A 23,406-nucleotide genomic window follows, 5' to 3' on the forward strand; every position below is an offset into this window, starting at 1 on the left:
ACTACAGCTTCTGCTTTCATTCTCCATGCCTGAAAACATAATCTTCCATATGAAACAACAAAAGAGTAGGAATTTTTTGTTTTTTTTTGAGTGATGGCATTGAAATGTGCAGTAAGAAATAAAGTACCTTTGTCATACATAAAAAGGATAACGCAAGTCACCTCCGAGTTCATTCACCCCACAGAGGAATTCTGTCTTCACCCACTTTCCTCTATGTGATCACTAAGCTACTCCACAACTTGCAATACCTTTACAACATACGACAGGGTGTGTTTTATCCCACACATCCATTCAAACATATATCTTTTCTGCTCAGACATAAAACAAGCACATTTCTCCATTGCTATCCTAGCAGTGGAGAAAATGCCCTGCTGTGGTACTTGAACAGGTGGCGGAGTAAAGTTTGTTGGAATTGGTTATTTTATCAGCACGCTTCAGTGCTAATGTTGTTAAGAAGGAAGACCCTTAGGAAACTAGATAAACATCTCCAAAATACATCTTCTTCCACCCCAGAAAGAACTCAAACCCACAATCCCTTTGTGAGTATTTGACTGCCTTACCCATTAGGCCAACGGGGTTGCACAGGAGTGCTGTTAACCAATAGCTACAAACACTTTCTAAAAATACGACACATATTCTACATGTTTGTCGCTCCCACTCAGGTATAAAAGAAGTTCATATCACCTTTAAAGAGTCCCCAGCTGTGGTGATTAAAGTTTGAAATGGCTGCATTTAAGGGAACTAGTTAATCCATCATGCTTCAGTCCCACTGTTCTTACGAGTGAAGGACCTGGTGTGGCAGACTCCTACGATATAATTTGGCCATCTTGTTTGTTCTCAATATATGCACTCTTAAGGGAACAACAGGTAGTACTAACAAAGTATTACAATCTGCGCCAAATGTATGCTCTAGGTTTGGAAAATTAGAGTTGGGCAAGGCTAAAACTAAACGTCTGCCTTGGCCCTTAGTTGGCATGGCAAATTTTCAAAATAGAGAGAGGACAAGCATCCCAGGCAGTGTCCCAATATCTCTCTAATGTCCTTGTTGAAACCAAAGGTTGTTAAACAGGACATACAATCTACATCAACTAAAAGCAGACAAGTAAAGCTGCCTTTCACAGGTGTCCCATCAACTTCTCAGTCTAACAACACCCCGGGTGTTTTGAAAAATCTATTTAACTGCCATCATTGAAACACCACCCTGCCCTCCCTAAACTCAGTTTGGTTTCCAGGGCTAGGGGCCCAGCGATAGTAGCATAAAATAGGGTGCACTGTCTTCCCATCTGCTGCACTTTTTTCGAGAAATACTTCTTTATCAACATAGCAGTTTCACATGGTATTTTTAATTATTCAACAGTTTATACATTCAAGCGGTGAAATAAGTAAGTTTTAATGCTAAATGGGAGACTGCCTGCGAGTGCTATCCAAAGGAGTACATAAAAAATGTCTAGCCAGAAAGGTGGGTTGAAATCCCATTCTCCAGACTGGGCCCAAGAGTAGGATATGTAGGCAAATGTTTTTGAGTTCCAGCACTTGTGTTTTGAAGGTAGATTGATGTTCCATAGCTGCAAAGTCTATGTAAAGCAAGGGCTGAATTGTGTGGTTTGTGCTTTGAAAATGTAAAAGTCAAGAGCTGAATGTACAGAGTTTCACCCCAGATGGGACTTGAACCCACAATCCCAGGCTTAGGAGGCCAGTGCCTTATCCATTAGGCCACTGGGGCCACGTTGATACTGCTCTCCTCTGTCCTCCAAATACAAGATCCACTCCCTATCATGTGGTCTCTACCGCAGTTTAAGTCTATGGAATCACTTATACAATACATTCACAACAAGCAATCCATGGATAACTCCCCTCTCTTTAAAGTCCTTACAACTATTCAAATATCTAATATACCCTCACCTGGAAGAACAACACAATGCGGACGCTAAACTCTCCTAACTTCACTTCACATGTCACAACAAAATGCCCACTGCTCGAGCCAGCAGGAAACATCAAAGCAGCTCAAGGAATACAACTGCACTTGCAGTTCTAACAACATCAACCCGAACTAGCATTTCCTTCTTCTGATATACATATTTATAGAGAGATGTTTAATGATCGGTGCTTAGCAGAAAGGAGATACTTATGGCAAAAGGTTTACTTTTTGCACACTGTAGATCATTACTGGAAAGATAGACTCTATCTGCATATTTACACATCATTTTTAATATGACTCAGAAATGTCATGCCTTCTTTTGAACAAATTATTACATGGTTTGTGAGAACGTCTAATTCAGCACTACAGCTTCTGCTTTCATTCTCCATGCCTGAAAACATAATCTTCCATATGAAACAACAAAAGACTAGGAATTTTTTGTTTTTTTTGAGTGATGGCATTGAAATGTGCAGTAAGAAATAAAGTACCTTTGTCATACATAAAAAGGATAACGCAAGTCACCTCCGAGTTCATTCACCCCACAGAGGAATTCTGTCTTCACCCACTTTCCTCTATGTGATCACTAAGCTACTCCACAACTTGCAATACCTTTACAACATACGACAGGGTGTGTTTTATCCCACACATCCATTCAAACATATATCTTTTCTGCTCAGACATAAAACAAGCACATTTCTCCATTCCTATCCTAGCAGTGGAGAAAATGCTCTGCTGTGGTACTTGAACAGGTGGCGGAGTAAAGTTTGTTGGAATTGGTTATTTTATCAGCACGCTTCAGTGCTAATGTTGTTAAGAAAGAAGACGCTTTGGAAACAAGATAAACATCTCAAAAATACATCTTCTTCCACCCCAGAAAGAACTCAAACCCACAATCCCTTTGTGAGTATTTGACTGCCTTACCCATTAGGCCAACGGGGTTGCACAGGAGTGCTGTTAACCAATAGCTACAAACACTTTCTAAAAATACGACACATATTCTACATGTTTGTCGCTCCCACTCAGGTATAAAAGAAGTTCATATCACCTTTAAAGAGTCCCCAGCTGTGGTGATTAAAGTTTGAAATGGCTGCATTTAAGGGAACTAGTTAATCCATCATGCTTCAGTCCCACTGTTCTTACGAGTGAAGGACCTGGTGTGGCAGACTCCTACGATATAATTTGGCCATCTTGTTTGTTCACAATATATGCACTCTTAAGGGAACAACAGCTAGTACTAACAAAGTATTACAATCTGCGCCAAATGTATGCTCTAGGTTTGGAAAATTAGAGTTGGGCAAGGCTAAAACTAAACGTCTGCCTTGGCCCTTAGTTGGCATGGCAAATTTTCAAAATAGAGAGAGGACAAGCATCCCAGGCAGTGTCCCAATATCTCTCTAATGTCCTTGTTGAAACCAAAGGTTGTTAAACAGGACATACAATCTACATCAACTAAAAGCAGACAAGTAAAGCTGCCTTTCACAGGTGTCCCATCAACTTCTCAGTCTAACAACACCCCGGGTGTTTTGAAAAATCTATTTAACTGCCATCATTGAAACACCACCCTGCCCTCCCTAAACTCAGTTTGGTTTCTAAGACTAGGGGCCCAGCGATAGTAGCATAAAATAGGGTGCACTGTCTTCCCATCTGCTCCACTTTTTTCGAGAAATACTTCTATATCAACATAGCAGTTTCACATGGTATTTTTAATTATTCAACAGTTTATACATTCAAGCGGTGAAATAAGTAAGTTTTAATGCTAAATGGGAGACTGCCTGCGAGTGCTATCCAAAGGAGTACATAAAAAATGTCTAGCCAGAAAGGTGGGTTGAAATCCCATTCTCCAGACTGGGCCCAAGAGTAGGATATGTAGGCAAATGTTTTTGAGTTCCAGCACTTGTGTTTTGAAGGTAGATTGATGTTCCATAGCTGCAAAGTCTATGTACAGAAAGGGCTGAATTGTGTGGTTTGTGCTTTGAAAATGTAAAAGTCAAGAGCTGAACGTACAGAGTTTCACCCCAGATGGGACTTGAACCCACAATCACTGGCTTAGGAGGCCAGTGCTTTATCCATTAGGCCACTGGGGCCATGATGATACTGCTTTCCCCTGTCCTCCAAATACAAGATCCACTCCCTATCATGTGGTCTCTACCGCAGTTTAAGTCTATGGAATCACTTATACAATACATTCACAACAAGCAATCCATGGATAACTCCCCTCTCTTTAAAGTCCTTACAACTATTCAAATATCTAATATACCCTCACCTGGAAGAACAACACAATGCAGACGCTAAACTCTCCTAACTTCACTTCACATGTCACAACAAAATGCCCACTGCTCGAGTCAGCAGGAAACATCATGGCAGCTCAAGGAATACAACTGCACTTGCAGTTCTAACAACATCAACCCAAACTAGCATTTCCTTCTTCTGATATACATATTTATGGAGAGATTTTTAATGATCGGTGCTTAGCAGAAAGGAGATGCTTATGGCAAAAGGTTTACTTTTTGCACACTGTAGATCATTACTGGAAAGATAGACTCTATCTGCATATTTCCACATCATTTTTAATATGAGTCAGAAATGTCATGCCTTTTTTTGAGCAAATTATTACATGGTTTGTGAGAACGTCTAATTCAGCACTACAGCTTCTGCTTTCATTCTCCATGCCTGAAAACATAATCTTCCATATGAAACAACAAAAGAGTAGGAATTTTTTGTTTTTTTTGAGTGATGGCATTGAAATGTGCAGTAAGAAATAAAGTACCTTTGTCATACATAAAAAGGATAACGCAAGTCACCTCCGAGTTCATTCACCCCACAGAGGAATTCTGTCTTCACCCACTTTCCTCTATGTGATCACTAAGCTACTCCACAACTTGCAATACCTTTACAACATACGACAGGGTGTGTTTTATCCCACACATCCATTCAAACATATATCTTTTCTGCTCAGACATAAAACAAGCACATTTCTCCATTCCTATCCTAGCAGTGGAGAAAATGCTCTGCTGTGGTACTTGAACAGGTGGCGGAGTAAAGTTTGTTGGAATTGGTTATTTTATCAGCACGCTTCAGTGCTAATGTTGTTAAGAAGGAAGACCCTTAGGAAACTAGATAAACATCTCCAAAATACATCTTCTTCCACCCCAGAAAGAACTCAAACCCACAATCCCTTTGTGAGTATTTGACTGCCTTACCCATTAGGCCAACGGGGTTGCACAGGAGTGCTGTTAACCAATAGCTACAAACACTTTCTAAAAATACGACACATATTCTACATGTTTGTCGCTCCCACTCAGGTATAAAAGAAGTTCATATCACCTTTAAAGAGTCCCCAGCTGTGGTGATTAAAGTTTGAAATGGCTGCATTTAAGGGAACTAGTTAATCCATCATGCTTCAGTCCCACTGTTCTTACGAGTGAAGGACCTGGTGTGGCAGACTCCTACGATATAATTTGGCCATCTTGTTTGTTCTCAATATATGCACTCTTAAGGGAACAACAGGTAGTACTAACAAAGTATTACAATCTGCGCCAAATGTATGCTCTAGGTTTGGAAAATTAGAGTTGGGCAAGGCTAAAACTAAACGTCTGCCTTGGCCCTTAGTTGGCATGGCAAATTTTCAAAATAGAGAGAGGACAAGCATCCCAGGCAGTGTCCCAATATCTCTCTAATGTCCTTGTTGAAACCAAAGGTTGTTAAACAGGACATACAATCTACATCAACTAAAAGCAGACAAGTAAAGCTGCCTTTCACAGGTGTCCCATCAACTTCTCAGTCTAACAACACCCCGGGTGTTTTGAAAAATCTATTTAACTGCCATCATTGAAACACCACCCTGCCCTCCCTAAACTCAGTTTGGTTTCTAAGACTAGGGGCCCAGCGATAGTAGCATAAAATAGGGTGCACTGTCTTCCCATCTGCTGCACTTTTTTCGAGAAATACTTCTTTATCAACATAGCAGTTTCACATGGTATTTTTAATTATTCAACAGTTTATACATTCAAGTGGTGAAATAAGTACATGTTTTAATGCTAAATGGGAGACTGCCTGCAAGTGCTATCCAAAGGAGGACATAAAAAATGTCTAGCCAGAAAGGTGGGTTGAAATCCCATTCTCCAGACTGGGCCCAAGAGTAGGATATGTAGGCAAATGTTTTTGAGTTCCAGCACTTGTGTTTTGAAGGTAGATTGATGTTCCATAGCTGCAAAGTGTATGTAAAGCAAGGGCTGAATTGTGTGGTTTGTGCTTTGAAAATGTAAAAGTCAAGAGCTGAATGTACAGAGTTTCACCCCAGATGGGACTTGAACCCACAATCCCTGGCTTAGGAGGCCAGTGCCTTATCCATTAGGCCACTGGGGCCACGTTGATACTGCTCTCCCCTGTCCTCCAAATACAAGATCCACTCCCTATCATGTGGTCTCTACCGCAGTTTAAGTCTATGGAATCACTTATACAATACATTCACAACAAGCAATCCATGGATAACTCCCCTCTCTTTAAAGTCCTTACAACTATTCAAATATCTAATATACCCTCACCTGGAAGAACAACACAATGCAGACGCTAAACTCTCCTGACTTCACTTCACATGTCACAACAAAATGCCCACTGCTCGAGCCAGCAGGAAACATCAAAGCAGCTCAAGGAATACAACTGCACTTGCAGTTCTAACAACATCAACCCGAACTAGCATTTCCTTCTTCTGATATACATATTTATAGAGACATTTTTAATGATCGGTGCTTAGCAGAAAGGAGATACTTATGGCAAAAGGTTTACTTTTTGCACACTGTAGATCATTACTGGAAAGATAGACTCTATCTGCATATTTACACATCATTTTTAATATGACTCAGAAATGTCATGCCTTTTTTTGAACAAATTATTACAAGGTTTGTGAGAACGTCTAATTCAGCACTACAGCTTCTGCTTTCATTCTCCATGCCTGAAAACATAATCTTCCATATGAAACAACAAAAGACTAGGAATTTTTTGTTTTTTTTGAGTGATGGCATTGAAATGTGCAGTAAGAAATAAAGTACCTTTGTCATACATAAAAAGGATAACGCAAGTCACCTCCGAGTTCATTCACCCCTCAGAGGAATTCTGTCTTCACCCACTTTCCTCTATGTGATCACTAAGCTACTCCACAACTTGCAATACCTTTACAACATACGACAGGGTGTGTTTTATCCCACACATCCATTCAAACATATATCTTTTCTGCTCAGACATAAAACAAGCACATTTATCCATTTCTATCCTAGCAGTGGAGAAAATGCTCTGCTGTGGTACTTGAACAGGTGGCGGAGTAAAGTTTGTTGGAATTGGTTATTTTATCAGCACGCTTCAGTGCTAATGTTGTTAAGAAGGAAGACGCTTAGGAAACTAGATAAACATCTCCAAAATACATCTTCTTTCACCACAGAAAGAACTCAAACCCACAATCCCTTTGTGAGTATTTGACTGCCTTACCCATTAGGCCAACGGGGTTGCACAGGAGTGCTGTTATCCAATAGCTACAAACACTTTCTAAAAATACGACACATATTCTACATGTTTGTGGCTCCCACTCAGGTATAAAAGAAGTTCATATCACCTTTAAAGTGTCCCCAGCTGTGGTGATTAAAGTTTGAAATGGCTGCATTTAAGGGAACTAGTTAATCCATCATGCTTCAGTCCCACTGTTCTTACGAGTAAAGGACCTGGTGTGGCAGACTCCTACGATATAATTTGGCCATCTTGTTTGTTCTCAATATATGCACTCTTAAGGGAACAACAGGTAGTACTAACAAAGTATTACAATCTTCGCCAAATGTATGCTCTAGGTTTGGAAAATTAGAGTTGGGCAAGGCTAAAACTAAACGTCTGCCTTGGCCCTTAGTTGGCATGGCAAATTTTCAAAATAGAGAGAGGACAAGCATCCCAGGCAGTGTCCCAATATCTCTCTAATGTCCTTGTTGAAACCAAAGGTTGTTAAACAGGACATACAATCTACATCAACTAAAAGCAGACAAGTAAAGCTGCCTTTCACAGGTGTCCCATCAACTTCTCAGTCTAACAACACCCCGGGTGTTTTGAAAAATCTATTTAACTGCCATCATTGAAACACCACCCTGCCCTCCCTAAACTCAGTTTGGTTTCTAAGACTAGGGGCCCAGCGATAGTAGCATAAAATAGGGTGCACTGTCTTCCCATCTGCTGCACTTTTTTCGAGAAATACTTCTTTATCAACATAGCAGTTTCACATGGTATTTTTAATTATTCAACAGTTTATACATTCAAGTGGTGAAATAAGTATATGTTTTAATGCTAAATGGGAGACTGCCTGCGAGTGCTATCCAAAGGAGTACATAAAAAATGTCTAGACAGAAAGGTGGGTTGAAATCCCATTCTCCAGACTGGGCCCAAGAGTAGGATATGTAGGCAAATGTTTTTGAGTTCCAGCACTTGTGTTTTGAAGGTAGATTGATGTTCCATAGCTGCAAAGTCTATGTAAAGCAAGGGCTGAATTGTGTGGTTTGTGCTTTGAAAATGTAAAAGTCAAGAGCTGAATGTACAGAGTTTCACCCCAGATGGGACTTTACCCCACAATCCCTGGCTTAGGAGGCCAGTGCCTTATCCATTAGGCCACTGGGGCCACGTTGATACTGCTCTCCTCTGTCCTCCAAATACAAGATCCACTCCCTATCATGTGGTCTCTACCGCAGTTTAAGTCTATGGAATCACTTATACAATACATTCACAACAAGCAATCCATGGATAACTCCCCTCTATTTAAAGTCCTTACAACTATTCACATATCTAATATACCCTCACCTGGAAGAACAACACAATGCGGACGCTAAACTCTCCTAACTTCACTTCACATGTCACAACAAAATGCCCACTGCTCGAGCCAGCAGGAAACATCAAAGCAGCTCAAGGAATACAACTGCACTTGCAGTTCTAACAACATCAACCCGAACTAGCATTTCCTTCTTCTGATATACATATTTATGGAGAGATTTTTAATGATCGGTGCTTAGCAGAAAGGAGATACTTATGGCAAAAGGTTTACTTTTTGCACACTGTAGATCATTACTGGAAGGATAGACTCTATCTGCATATTTACACATCATTTTTAATATGACTCAGAAATGTCATGCCTTTTTTTGAACAAATTATTACATGGTTTGTGAGAACGTCTAATTCAGCACTACAGCTTCTGCTTTCATTCTCCATGCCTGAAAACATAATCTTCCATATGAAACAACAAAAGAGTAGGATTTTTTTTTTTTTTTTTTGAGTGATGGCATTGAAATGTGCAGTAAGAAATAAAGTACCTTTGTCATACATAAAAAGGATAACGCAAGTCACCTCCGAGTTCATTCACCCCACAGAGGAATTCTGTCTTCACCCACTTTCCTCTATGTGATCACTAAGCTACTCCACAACTTGCAATACCTTTACAACATACGACAGGGTGTGTTTTATCCCACACATCCATTCAAACATATATCTTTTCTGCTCAGACATAAAACAAGCACATTTCTCCATTGCTATCCTAGCAGTGGAGAAAATGCCCTGCTGTGGTACTTGAACAGGTGGCGGAGTAAAGTTTGTTGGAATTGGTTATTTTATCAGCACGCTTCAGTGCTAATGTTGTTAAGAAGGAAGACCCTTAGGAAACTAGATAAACATCTCCAAAATACATCTTCTTCCACCCCAGAAAGAACTCAAACCCACAATCCCTTTGTGAGTATTTGACTGCCTTACCCATTAGGCCAACGGGGTTGCACAGGAGTGCTGTTAACCAATAGCTACAAACACTTTCTAAAAATACGACACATATTCTACATGTTTGTCGCTCCCACTCAGGTATAAAAGAAGTTCATATCACCTTTAAAGAGTCCCCAGCTGTGGTGATTAAAGTTTGAAATGGCTGCATTTAAGGGAACTAGTTAATCCATCATGCTTCAGTCCCACTGTTCTTACGAGTGAAGGACCTGGTGTGGCAGACTCCTACGATATAATTTGGCCATCTTGTTTGTTCTCAATATATGCACTCTTAAGGGAACAACAGGTAGTACTAACAAAGTATTACAATCTGCGCCAAATGTATGCTCTAGGTTTGGAAAATTAGAGTTGGGCAAGGCTAAAACTAAACGTCTGCCTTGGCCCTTAGTTGGCATGGCAAATTTTCAAAATAGAGAGAGGACAAGCATCCCAGGCAGTGTCCCAATATCTCTCTAATGTCCTTGTTGAAACCAAAGGTTGTTAAACAGGACATACAATCTACATCAACTAAAAGCAGACAAGTAAAGCTGCCTTTCACAGGTGTCCCATCAACTTCTCAGTCTAACAACACCCCGGGTGTTTTGAAAAATCTATTTAACTGCCATCATTGAAACACCACCCTGCCCTCCCTAAACTCAGTTTGGTTTCTAAGACTAGGGGCCCAGCGATAGTAGCATAAAATAGGGTGCACTGTCTTCCCATCTGCTGCACTTTTTTCGAGAAATACTTCTTTATCAACATAGCAGTTTCACATGGTATTTTTAATTATTCAACAGTTTATACATTCAAGTGGTGAAATAAGTACATGTTTTAATGCTAAATGGGAGACTGCCTGCAAGTGCTATCCAAAGGAGGACATAAAAAATGTCTAGCCAGAAAGGTGGGTTGAAATCCCATTCTCCAGACTGGGCCCAAGAGTAGGATATGTAGGCAAATGTTTTTGAGTTCCAGCACTTGTGTTTTGAAGGTAGATTGATGTTCCATAGCTGCAAAGTCTATGTAAAGCAAGGGCTGAATTGTGTGGTTTGAGCTTTGAAAATGTAAAAGTCAAGAGCTGAATGTACAGAGTTTCACCCCAGATGGGACTTGAACCCACAATCACTGGCTTAGGAGGCCAGTGCTTTATCCATTAGGCCACTGGGGCCATGTAGATACTGCTCTCCCCTGTCTTCCAAATACAAGATCCACTCCCTATCATGTGGTCTCTACCGCAGTTTAAGTCTATGGAATCACTTATACAATACATTCACAACAAGCAATCCATGGATAACTCCCCTCTCTTTAAAGTCCTTACAACTATTCAAATATCTAATATACCCTCACCTGGAAGAACAACACAATGCGGACGCTAAACTCTCCTAACTTCACTTCACATGTCACAACAAAACGCCCACTGCTCGAGCCAGCAGGAAACATCAAAGCAGCTCAAGGAATACAACTGCACTTGCAGTTCTAACAACATCAACCCGAACTAGCATTTCCTTCTTCTGATATACATATTTATAGAGAGATTTTTAATGATCAGTGCTTAGCAGAAAGGAGATACTTATGGCAAAAGGTTTACTTTTTGCACACTGTAGATCATTACTGGAAAGATAGACTCTATCTGCATATTTACACATCATTTTTAATATGACTCAGAAATGTCATGCCTTTTTTTGAACAAATTATTACATGGTTTGTGAGAACGTCTAATTCAGCACTACAGCTTCTGCTTTCATTCTCCATGCCTGAAAACATAATCTTCCATATGAAACAACAAAAGAGTAGGAATTTTTTGTTTTTTTGGAGTGATGGCATTGAAATGTGCAGTAAGAAATAAAGTACCTTTGTCATACATAAAAAGGATAACGCAAGTCACCTCCGAGTTCATTCACCCCACCGAGGAATTCTGTCTTCACCCACTTTCCTCTATGTGATCACTAAGCTACTCCACAACTTGCAATACCTTTACAACATACGACAGGGTGTGTTTTATCCCACACATCCATTCAAACATATATCTTTTCTGCTCAGACATAAAACAAGCACATTTCTCCATTCCTATCCTAGCAGTGGAGAAAATGCTCTGCTGTGGTACTTGAACAGGTGGCGGAGTAAAGTTTGTTGGAATTGGTTATTTTATCAGCACGCTTCAGTGCTAATGTTGTTAAGAAGGAAGACGCTTAGGAAACTAGATAAACATCTCCAAAATACATCTTCTTCCACCCCAGAAAGAACTCAAACCCACAATCCCTTTGTGAGTATTTGACTGCCTTACCCATTAGGCCAACGGGGTTGCACAGGAGTGCTGTTAACCAATAGCTACAAACACTTTCTAAAAATACGACACATATTCTACATGTTTGTCGCTCCCACTCAGGTATAAAAGAAGTTCATATCACCTTTAAAGAGTCCCCAGCTGTGGTGATTAAAGTTTGAAATGGCTGCATTTAAGGGAACTAGTTAATCCATCATGCTTCACTCACACTGTTCTTACGAGTGAAGGACCTGGTGTGGCAGACTCCTACGATATAATTTGGCCATCTTGTTTGTTCACAATATATTCACTCTTAAGGGAACAACAGGTAGTACTAACAAAGTATTAGAATCTGCTCCAAATGTATGCTCTAGGTTTGGAAAATTAGAGTTGGGCAAGGCTAAAACTAAACGTCTGCCTTGGCCCTTAGTTGGCATGGCAAATTTTCAAAATAGAGAGAGGACAAGCATCCCAGGCAGTGTCCCAATATCTCTCTAATGTCCTTGTTGAAACCAAAGGTTGTTAAACAGGACATACAATCTACATCAACTAAAAGCAGACAAGTAAAGCTTCCTTTCACAGGTGTCCCATCAACTTCTCAGTCTAACAACACCCCGGGTGTTTTGAAAAATCTATTTAACTGCCATCATTGAAACACCACCCTGCCCTCCCTAAACTCAGTTTGGTTTCTAAGACTAGGGGCCCAGCGATAGTAGCATAAAATAGGGTGCACTGTCTTCCCATCTGCTGCACTTTTTTCGAGAAATACTTCTTTATCAACATAACAGTTTCACATGGTATTTTTAATTATTCAACAGTTTATACATTCAAGTGGTGAAATAAGTACATGTTTTAATGCTAAATGGGAGACTGCCTGCGAGTGCTATCCAAAGGAGGACATAAAAAATGTCTAGCCAGAAAGGTGGGTTGAAATCCCATTCTCCAGACTGGGCCCAAGAGTAGGATATGTAGACAAATGATTTTGAGTTCCAGCACTTGTGTTTTGAAGGTAGATTGATGTTCCATAGCTGCAAAGTCTATGTACAGAAAGGGCTGAATTGTGTGGTTTGTGCTTTGAAAATGTAAAAGTCAAGAGCTGAATGTACAGAGTTTCACCCCAGACGGGACTTGAACCCACAATCACTGGCTTAGGAGGCCAGTGCTTTATCCATTAGGCCACTGGGGCCATGATGATACTGCTCTCCCCTGTCCTCCAAATACAAGATCCACTCCCTATCATGTGCTCTCTACCGCAGTTTAAGTCTATGGAATCACCTATACAATACATTCACAACAAGCAATCCATGAATAACTCCCCTCTCTTTAAAGTCCTTACAACTATTCAAATATCTAATATACCCTCACCTGGAAGAACAACACAATGCGGACGCTAAACTCTCCTAACTTCACTTCACATGTCACAACAAAATGCCCACTGCTCGAGCCAGCAGGAAACATCATGGCAGCTCAAGGAATACAACTGCACTTGCAGTTCTAACAACATCAACCCAAACTAGCATTTCCTTCTTCTGATATACATATTTATGGAGAGATTTTTAATGATCGTTGCTTAGCAGAAAGGAGATACTTATGGCAAAAGGTTTACTTTTTGCACACTGTGGATCATTACTGGAAAGATAGACTCTATCTGCATATTTCCACATCATTTTTAACATGAGTCAGAAATGTCATGCCTTTTTTTGAACAAATTATTACATGGTTTGTGAGAACGTCTAATTCAGCACTACAGCTTCTGCTTTCATTCTCCATGCCTGAAAACATAATCTTCCATATGAAACAACAAAAGAGTAGGAATTTTTTGTTTTTTTTGAGTGATGGCATTGAAATGTGCAGTAAGAAATAAAGTACCTTTGTCATACATAAAAAGGATAACGCAAGTCACCTCCGAGTTCATTCACCCCACAGAGGAATTCTGTCTTCACCCACTTTCCTCTATGTGATCACTAAGCTACTCCACAACTTGCAATACCTTTACAACATACGACAGGGTGTGTTTTATCCCACACATCCATTCAAACATATATCTTTTCTGCTCAGACATAAAACAAGCACATTTCTCCATTCCTATCCTAGCAGTGGAGAAAATGCTCTGCTGTGGTACTTGAACAGGTGGCGGAGTAAAGTTTGTTGGAATTGGTTATTTTATCAGCACGCTTCAGTGCTAATGTTGTTAAGAAGGAAGACCCTTAGGAAACTAGATAAACATCTCCAAAATACATCTTCTTCCACCCCAGAAAGAACTCAAACCCACAATCCCTTTGTGAGTATTTGACTGCCTTACCCATTAGGCCAACGGGGTTGCACAGGAGTGCTGTTAACCAATAGCTACAAACACTTTCTAAAAATACGACACATATTCTACATGTTTGTGGCTCCCACTCAGGTATAAAAGAAGTTCATATCACCTTTAAAGTGTCCCCAGCTGTGGTGATTAAAGTTTGAAATGGCTGCATTTAAGGGAACTAGTTAATCCATCATGCTTCAGTCCCACTGTTCTTACGAGTGAAGGACCTGGTGTGGCAGACTCCTACGATATAATTTGGCCATCTTGTTTGTTCTCAATATATGCACTCTTAAGGGAACAACAGGTAGTACTAACAAAGTATTACAATCTGCGCCAAATGTATGCTCTAGGTTTGGAAAATAAGAGTTGGGCAAGGCTAAAACTAAACGTCTGCCTTGGCCCTTAGTTAGCATGGCAAATTTTCAAAATAGAGAGAGGACAAGCATCCCAGGCAGTGTCCCAATATCTCTCTAATGTCCTTGTTGAAACCAAAGGTTGTTAAACAGGACATACAATCTACATCAACTAAAAGCAGACAAGTAAAGCTGCCTTTCACAGGTGTCCCATCAACTTCTCAGTCTAACAACACCCCGGGTGTTTTGAAAAATCTATTTAACTGCCATCATTGAAACACCACCCTGCCCTCCCTAAACTCAGTTTGGTTTCTAAGACTAGGGGCCCAGCGATAGTAGCATAAAATAGGGTGCACTGTCTTCCCATCTGCTGCACTTTTTTCGAGAAATACTTCTTTATCAACATAGCAGTTTCACATGGTATTTTTAATTATTCAACAGTTTATACATTCAAGTGGTGAAATAAGTACATGTTTTAATGCTAAATGGGAGACTGCCTGCAAGTGCTATCCAAAGGAGGACATAAAAAATGTCTAGCCAGAAAGGTGGGTTGAAATCCCATTCTCCAGACTGGGCCCAAGAGTAGGATATGTAGGCAAATGTTTTTGAGTTCCAGCACTTGTGTTTTGAAGGTAGATTGATGTTCCATAGCTGCAAAGTGTATGTAAAGCAAGGGCTGAATTGTGTGGTTTGTGCTTTGAAAATGTAAAAGTCAAGAGCTGAATGTACAGAGTTTCACCCCAGATGGGACTTGAACCCACAATCCCTGGCTTAGGAGGCCAGTGCCTTATCCATTAGGCCACTGGGGCCACGTTGATACTGCTCTCCCCTGTCCTCCAAATACAAGATCCACTCCTTATCATGTGGTCTCTACCGCAGTTTAAGTCTATGGAATCACTTATACAATACATTCACAACAAGCAATCCATGGATAACTCCCCTCTCTTTAAAGTCCTTACAACTATTCAAATATCTAATATACCCTCACCTGGAAGAACAACACAATGCAGACGCTAAACTCTCCTGACTTCACTTCACATGTCACAACAAAATGCCCACTGCTCGAGCCAGCAGGAAACATCAAAGCAGCTCAAGGAATACAACTGCACTTGCAGTTCTAACAACATCAACCCGAACTAGCATTTCCTTCTTCTGATATACATATTTATAGAGACATTTTTAATGATCGGTGCTTAGCAGAAAGGAGATACTTATGGCAAAAGGTTTACTTTTTGCACACTGTAGATCATTACTGGAAAGATAGACTCTATCTGCATATTTACACATCATTTTTAATATGACTCAGAAATGTCATGCCTTTTTTTGAACAAATTATTACAAGGTTTGTGAGAACGTCTAATTCAGCACTACAGCTTCTGCTTTCATTCTCCATGCCTGAAAACATAATCTTCCATATGAAACAACAAAAGACTAGGAATTTTTTGTTTTTTTTGAGTGATGGCATTGAAATGTGCAGTAAGAAATAAAGTACCTTTGTCATACATAAAAAGGATAACGCAAGTCACCTCCGAGTTCATTCACCCCTCAGAGGAATTCTGTCTTCACCCACTTTCCTCTATGTGATCACTAAGCTACTCCACAACTTGCAATACCTTTACAACATACGACAGGGTGTGTTTTATCCCACACATCCATTCAAACATATATCTTTTCTGCTCAGACATAAAACAAGCACATTTATCCATTTCTATCCTAGCAGTGGAGAAAATGCTCTGCTGTGGTACTTGAACAGGTGGCGGAGTAAAGTTTGTTGGAATTGGTTATTTTATCAGCACGCTTCAGTGCTAATGTTGTTAAGAAGGAAGACGCTTAGGAAACTAGATAAACATCTCCAAAATACATCTTCTTTCACCCCAGAAAGAACTCAAACCCACAATCCCTTTGTGAGTATTTGACTGCCTTACCCATTAGGCCAACGGGGTTGCACAGGAGTGCTGTTAACCAATAGCTACAAACACTTTCTAAAAATACGACACATATTCTACATGTTTGTGGCTCCCACTCAGGTATAAAAGAAGTTCATATCACCTTTAAAGTGTCCCCAGCTGTGGTGATTAAAGTTTGAAATGGCTGCATTTAAGGGAACTAGTTAATCCATCATGCTTCAGTCCCACTGTTCTTACGAGTAAAGGACCTGGTGTGGCAGACTCCTACGATATAATTTGGCCATCTTGTTTGTTCTCAATATATGCACTCTTAAGGGAACAACAGGTAGTACTAACAAAGTATTACAATCTTCGCCAAATGTATGCTCTAGGTTTGGAAAATTAGAGTTGGGCAAGGCTAAAACTAAACGTCTGCCTTGGCCCTTAGTTGGCATGGCAAATTTTCAAAATAGAGAGAGGACAAGCATCCCAGGCAGTGTCCCAATATCTCTCTAATGTCCTTGTTGAAACCAAAGGTTGTTAAACAGGACATACAATCTACATCAACTAAAAGCAGACAAGTAAAGCTGCCTTTCACAGGTGTCCCATCAACTTCTCAGTCTAACAACACCCCGGGTGTTTTGAAAAATCTATTTAACTGCCATCATTGAAACACCACCCTGCCCTCCCTAAACTCAGTTTGGTTTCTAAGACTAGGGGCCCAGCGATAGTAGCATAAAATAGGGTGCACTGTCTTCCCATCTGCTCCACTTTTTTCGAGAAATACTTCTTTATCAACATAGCAGTTTCACATGGTATTTTTAATTATTCAACAGTTTATACATTCAAGTGGTGAAATAAGTATATGTTTTAATGCTAAATGGGAGACTGCCTGCGAGTGCTATCCAAAGGAGTACATAAAAAATGTCTAGACAGAAAGGTGGGTTGAAATCCCATTCTCCAGACTGGGCCCAAGAGTAGGATATGTAGGCAAATGTTTTTGAGTTCCAGCACTTGTGTTTTGAAGGTAGATTGATGTTCCATAGCTGCAAAGTCTATGTAAAGCAAGGGCTGAATTGTGTGGTTTGTGCTTTGAAAATGTAAAAGTCAAGAGCTGAATGTACAGAGTTTCACCCCAGATGGGACTTTATCCCACAATCCCTGGCTTAGGAGGCCAGTGCCTTATCCATTAGGCCACTGGGGCCACGTTGATACTGCTCTCCTCTGTCCTCCAAATACAAGATCCACTCCCTATCATGTGGTCTCTACCGCAGTTTAAGTCTATGGAATCACTTATACAATACATTCACAACAAGCAATCCATGGATAACTCCCCTCTCTTTAAAGTCCTTACAACTATTCACATATCTAATATACCCTCACCTGGAAGAACAACACAATGCGGACGCTAAACTCTCCTAACTTCACTTCACATGTCACAACAAAATGCCCACTGCTCGAGCCAGCAGGAAACATCAAAGCAGCTCAAGGAATACAACTGCACTTGCAGTTCTAACAACATCAACCCGAACTAGCATTTCCTTCTTCTGATATACATATTTATGGAGAGATTTTTAATGATCGGTGCTTAGCAGAAAGGAGATACTTATGGCAAAAGGTTTACTTTTTGCACACTGTAGATCATTACTGGAAGGATAGACTCTATCTGCATATTTACACATCATTTTTAATATGACTCAGAAATGTCATGCCTTTTTTTGAACAAATTATTACATGGTTTGTGAGAACGTCTAATTCAGCACTACAGCTTCTGCTTTCATTCTCCATGCCTGAAAACATAATCTTCCATATGAAACAACAAAAGAGTAGGATTTTTTTTTTTTTTTTTTTGAGTGATGGCATTGAAATGTGCAGTAAGAAATAAAGTACCTTTGTCATACATAAAAAGGATAACGCAAGTCACCTCCGAGTTCATTCACCCCACAGAGGAATTCTGTCTTCACCCACTTTCCTCTATGTGATCACTAAGCTACTCCACAACTTGCAATACCTTTACAACATACGACAGGGTGTGTTTTATCCCACACATCCATTCAAACATATATCTTTTCTGCTCAGACATAAAACAAGCACATTTCTCCATTGCTATCCTAGCAGTGGAGAAAATGCCCTGCTGTGGTACTTGAACAGGTGGCGGAGTAAAGTTTGTTGGAATTGGTTATTTTATCAGCACGCTTCAGTGCTAATGTTGTTAAGAAGGAAGACCCTTAGGAAACTAGATAAACATCTCCAAAATACATCTTCTTCCACCCCAGAAAGAACTCAAACCCACAATCCCTTTGTGAGTATTTGACTGCCTTACCCATTAGGCCAACGGGGTTGCACAGGAGTGCTGTTAACCAATAGCTACAAACACTTTCTAAAAATACGACACATATTCTACATGTTTGTCGCTCCCACTCAGGTATAAAAGAAGTTCATATCACCTTTAAAGAGTCCCCAGCTGTGGTGATTAAAGTTTGAAATGGCTGCATTTAAGGGAACTAGTTAATCCATCATGCTTCAGTCCCACTGTTCTTACGAGTGAAGGACCTGGTGTGGCAGACTCCTACGATATAATTTGGCCATCTTGTTTGTTCTCAATATATGCACTCTTAAGGGAACAACAGGTAGTACTAACAAAGTATTACAATCTGCGCCAAATGTATGCTCTAGGTTTGGAAAATTAGAGTTGGGCAAGGCTAAAACTAAACGTCTGCCTTGGCCCTTAGTTGGCATGGCAAATTTTCAAAATAGAGAGAGGACAAGCATCCCAGGCAGTGTCCCAATATCTCTCTAATGTCCTTGTTGAAACCAAAGGTTGTTAAACAGGACATACAATCTACATCAACTAAAAGCAGACAAGTAAAGCTGCCTTTCACAGGTGTCCCATCAACTTCTCAGTCTAACAACACCCCGGGTGTTTTGAAAAATCTATTTAACTGCCATCATTGAAACACCACCCTGCCCTCCCTAAACTCAGTTTGGTTTCCAGGGCTAGGGGCCCAGCGATAGTAGCATAAAATAGGGTGCACTGTCTTCCCATCTGCTGCACTTTTTTCGAGAAATACTTCTTTATCAACATAGCAGTTTCACATGGTATTTTTAATTATTCAACAGTTTATACATTCAAGCGGTGAAATAAGTAAGTTTTAATGCTAAATGGGAGACTGCCTGCGAGTGCTATCCAAAGGAGTACATAAAAAATGTCTAGCCAGAAAGGTGGGTTGAAATCCCATTCTCCAGACTGGGCCCAAGAGTAGGATATGTAGGCAAATGTTTTTGAGTTCCAGCACTTGTGTTTTGAAGGTAGATTGATGTTCCATAGCTGCAAAGTCTATGTAAAGCAAGGGCTGAATTGTGTGGTTTGAGCTTTGAAAATGTAAAAGTCAAGAGCTGAATGTACAGAGTTTCACCCCAGATGGGACTTGAACCCACAATCACTGGCTTAGGAGGCCAGTGCTTTATCCATTAGGCCACTGGGGCCATGTAGATACTGCTCTCCCCTGTCTTCCAAATACAAGATCCACTCCCTATCATGTGGTCTCTACCGCAGTTTAAGTCTATGGAATCACTTATACAATACATTCACAACAAGCAATCCATGGATAACTCCCCTCTCTTTAAAGTCCTTACAACTATTCAAATATCTAATATACCCTCACCTGGAAGAACAACACAATGCGGACGCTAAACTCTCCTAACTTCACTTCACATGTCACAACAAAACGCCCACTGCTCGAGCCAGCAGGAAACATCAAAGCAGCTCAAGGAATACAACTGCACTTGCAGTTCTAACAACATCAACCCGAACTAGCATTTCCTTCTTCTGATATACATATTTATAGAGAGATTTTTAATGATCAGTGCTTAGCAGAAAGGAGATACTTGTGGCAAAAGGTTTACTTTTTGCACACTGTAGATCATTACTGGAAAGATAGACTCTATCTGCATATTTACACATCATTTTTAATATGACTCAGAAATGTCATGCCTTTTTTTGAACAAATTATTACATGGTTTGTGAGAACGTCTAATTCAGCACTACAGCTTCTGCTTTCATTCTCCATGCCTGAAAACATAATCTTCCATATGAAACAACAAAAGAGTAGGAATTTTTTGTTTTTTTGGAGTGATGGCATTGAAATGTGCAGTAAGAAATAAAGTACCTTTGTCATACATAAAAAGGATAACGCAAGTCACCTCCGAGTTCATTCACCCCACCGAGGAATTCTGTCTTCACCCACTTTCCTCTATGTGATCACTAAGCTACTCCACAACTTGCAATACCTTTACAACATACGACAGGGTGTGTTTTATCCCACACATCCATTCAAACATATATCTTTTCTGCTCAGACATAAAACAAGCACATTTCTCCATTCCTATCCTAGCAGTGGAGAAAATGCTCTGCTGTGGTACTTGAACAGGTGGCGGAGTAAAGTTTGTTGGAATTGGTTATTTTATCAGCACGCTTCAGTGCTAATGTTGTTAAGAAGGAAGACGCTTAGGAAACTAGATAAACATCTCCAAAATACATCTTCTTCCACCCCAGAAAGAACTCAAACCCACAATCCCTTTGTGAGTATTTGACTGCCTTACCCATTAGGCCAACGGGGTTGCACAGGAGTGCTGTTAACCAATAGCTACAAACACTTTCTAAAAATACGACACATATTCTACATGTTTGTCGCTCCCACTCAGGTATAAAAGAAGTTCATATCACCTTTAAAGAGTCCCCAGCTGTGGTGATTAAAGTTTGAAATGGCTGCATTTAAGGGAACTAGTTAATCCATCATGCTTCACTCACACTGTTCTTACGAGTGAAGGACCTGGTGTGGCAGACTCCTACGATATAATTTGGCCATCTTGTTTGTTCACAATATATTCACTCTTAAGGGAACAACAGGTAGTACTAACAAAGTATTAGAATCTGCGCCAAATGTATGCTCTAGGTTTGGAAAATTAGAGTTGGGCAAGGCTAAAACTAAACGTCTGCCTTGGCCCTTAGTTGGCATGGCAAATTTTCAAAATAGAGAGAGGACAAGCATCCCAGGCAGTGTCCCAATATCTCTCTAATGTCCTTGTTGAAACCAAAGGTTGTTAAACAGGACATACAATCTACATCAACTAAAAGCAGACAAGTAAAGCTTCCTTTCACAGGTGTCCCATCAACTTCTCAGTCTAACAACACCCCGGGTGTTTTGAAAAATCTATTTAACTGCCATCATTGAAACACCACCATGCCCTCCCTAAACTCAGTTTGGTTTCTAAGACTAGGGGCCCAGCGATAGTAGCATAAAATAGGGTGCACTGTCTTCCCATCTGCTGCACTTTTTTCGAGAAATACTTCTTTATCAACATAACAGTTTCACATGGTATTTTTAATTATTCAACAGTTTATACATTCAAGTGGTGAAATAAGTACATGTTTTAATGCTAAATGGGAGACTGCCTGCGAGTGCTATCCAAAGGAGGACATAAAAAATGTCTAGCCAGAAAGGTGGGTTGAAATCCCATTCTCCAGACTGGGCCCAAGAGTAGGATATGTAGACAAATGATTTTGAGTTCCAGCACTTGTGTTTTGAAGGTAGATTGATGTTCCATAGCTGCAAAGTCTATGTACAGAAAGGGCTGAATTGTGTGGTTTGTGCTTTGAAAATGTAAAAGTCAAGAGCTGAATGTACAGAGTTTCACCCCAGATGGGACTTGAACCCACAATCACTGGCTTAGGAGGCCAGTGCTTTATCCATTAGGCCACTGGGGCCATGATGATACTGCTCTCCCCTGTCCTCCAAATACAAGATCCACTCCCTATCATGTGCTCTCTACCGCAGTTTAAGTCTATGGAATCACCTATACAATACATTCACAACAAGCAATCCATGAATAACTCCCCTCTCTTTAAAGTCCTTACAACTATTCAAATATCAAATATACCCTCACCTGGAAGAACAACACAATGCGGACGCTAAACTCTCCTAACTTCACTTCACATGTCACAACAAAATGCCCACTGCTCGAGCCAGCAGGAAACATCATGGCAGCTCAAGGAATACAACTGCACTTGCAGTTCTAACAACATCAACCCAAACTAGCATTTCCTTCTTCTGATATACATATTTATGGAGAGATTTTTAATGATCGTTGCTTAGCAGAAAGGAGATACTTATGGCAAAAGGTTTACTTTTTGCACACTGTGGATCATTACTGGAAAGATAGACTCTATCTGCATATTTCCACATCATTTTTAACATGAGTCAGAAATGTCATGCCTTTTTTTTAACAAATTATTACATGGTTTGTGAGAACGTCTAATTCAGCACTACAGCTTCTGCTTTCATTCTCCATGCCTGAAAACATAATCTTCCATATGAAACAACAAAAGAGTAGGAATTTTTTGTTTTTTTTGAGTGATGGCATTGAAATGTGCAGTAAGAAATAAAGTACCTTTGTCATACATAAAAAGGATAACGCAAGTCACCTCCGAGTTCATTCACCCCACAGAGGAATTCTGTCTTCACCCACTTTCCTCTATGTGATCACTAAGCTACTCCACAACTTGCAATACCTTTACAACATACGACAGGGTGTGTTTTATCCCACACATCCATTCAAACATATATCTTTTCTGCTCAGACATAAAACAAGCACATTTCTCCATTCCTATCCTAGCAGTGGAGAAAATGCTCTGCTGTGGTACTTGAACAGGTGGCGGAGTAAAGTTTGTTGGAATTGGTTATTTTATCAGCACGCTTCAGTGCTAATGTTGTTAAGAAGGAAGACCCTTAGGAAACTAGATAAACATCTCCAAAATACATCTTCTTCCACCCCAGAAAGAACTCAAACCCACAATCCCTTTGTGAGTATTTGACTGCCTTACCCATTAGGCCAACGGGGTTGCACAGGAGTGCTGTTAA

General features: G+C 40.2%; 9 non-coding genes across 9 annotated transcripts; all 9 read right to left on the minus strand.

Moving 5' to 3' along the window:
* Positions 1 to 1,650: 1,650 nt before the first annotated feature.
* Positions 1,651 to 1,723, minus strand: TRNAR-CCU (transfer RNA arginine (anticodon CCU)). The gene has a single exon. It is a non-coding gene; the product is annotated as a tRNA-Arg (tRNA).
* Positions 1,724 to 3,929: 2,206 nt separating this feature from the next.
* Positions 3,930 to 4,002, minus strand: TRNAR-CCU (transfer RNA arginine (anticodon CCU)). The gene has a single exon. It is a non-coding gene; the product is annotated as a tRNA-Arg (tRNA).
* A 2,208-nt stretch (positions 4,003 to 6,210) lies between these two features.
* Positions 6,211 to 6,283, minus strand: TRNAR-CCU (transfer RNA arginine (anticodon CCU)). Its single transcript has one exon. It is a non-coding gene; the product is annotated as a tRNA-Arg (tRNA).
* Positions 6,284 to 10,774: 4,491 nt separating this feature from the next.
* On the minus strand, positions 10,775 to 10,847 carry TRNAR-CCU (transfer RNA arginine (anticodon CCU)). Its single transcript has one exon. It is a non-coding gene; the product is annotated as a tRNA-Arg (tRNA).
* Positions 10,848 to 13,055: 2,208 nt separating this feature from the next.
* TRNAR-CCU (transfer RNA arginine (anticodon CCU)) lies at positions 13,056 to 13,128 on the minus strand. The gene has a single exon. It is a non-coding gene; the product is annotated as a tRNA-Arg (tRNA).
* A 2,208-nt stretch (positions 13,129 to 15,336) lies between these two features.
* On the minus strand, positions 15,337 to 15,409 carry TRNAR-CCU (transfer RNA arginine (anticodon CCU)). The gene has a single exon. It is a non-coding gene; the product is annotated as a tRNA-Arg (tRNA).
* Positions 15,410 to 17,617: 2,208 nt separating this feature from the next.
* On the minus strand, positions 17,618 to 17,690 carry TRNAR-CCU (transfer RNA arginine (anticodon CCU)). Its single transcript has one exon. It is a non-coding gene; the product is annotated as a tRNA-Arg (tRNA).
* A 2,209-nt stretch (positions 17,691 to 19,899) lies between these two features.
* TRNAR-CCU (transfer RNA arginine (anticodon CCU)) lies at positions 19,900 to 19,972 on the minus strand. The gene has a single exon. It is a non-coding gene; the product is annotated as a tRNA-Arg (tRNA).
* Positions 19,973 to 22,180: 2,208 nt separating this feature from the next.
* Positions 22,181 to 22,253, minus strand: TRNAR-CCU (transfer RNA arginine (anticodon CCU)). The gene has a single exon. It is a non-coding gene; the product is annotated as a tRNA-Arg (tRNA).
* Between the last annotated feature and the right edge of the window lie 1,153 nt (positions 22,254 to 23,406).

This window comes from Pleurodeles waltl, chromosome 7, assembly GCF_031143425.1.
Source record: "Pleurodeles waltl isolate 20211129_DDA chromosome 7, aPleWal1.hap1.20221129, whole genome shotgun sequence".
NCBI lineage: Eukaryota > Metazoa > Chordata > Amphibia > Caudata > Salamandridae > Pleurodeles > Pleurodeles waltl.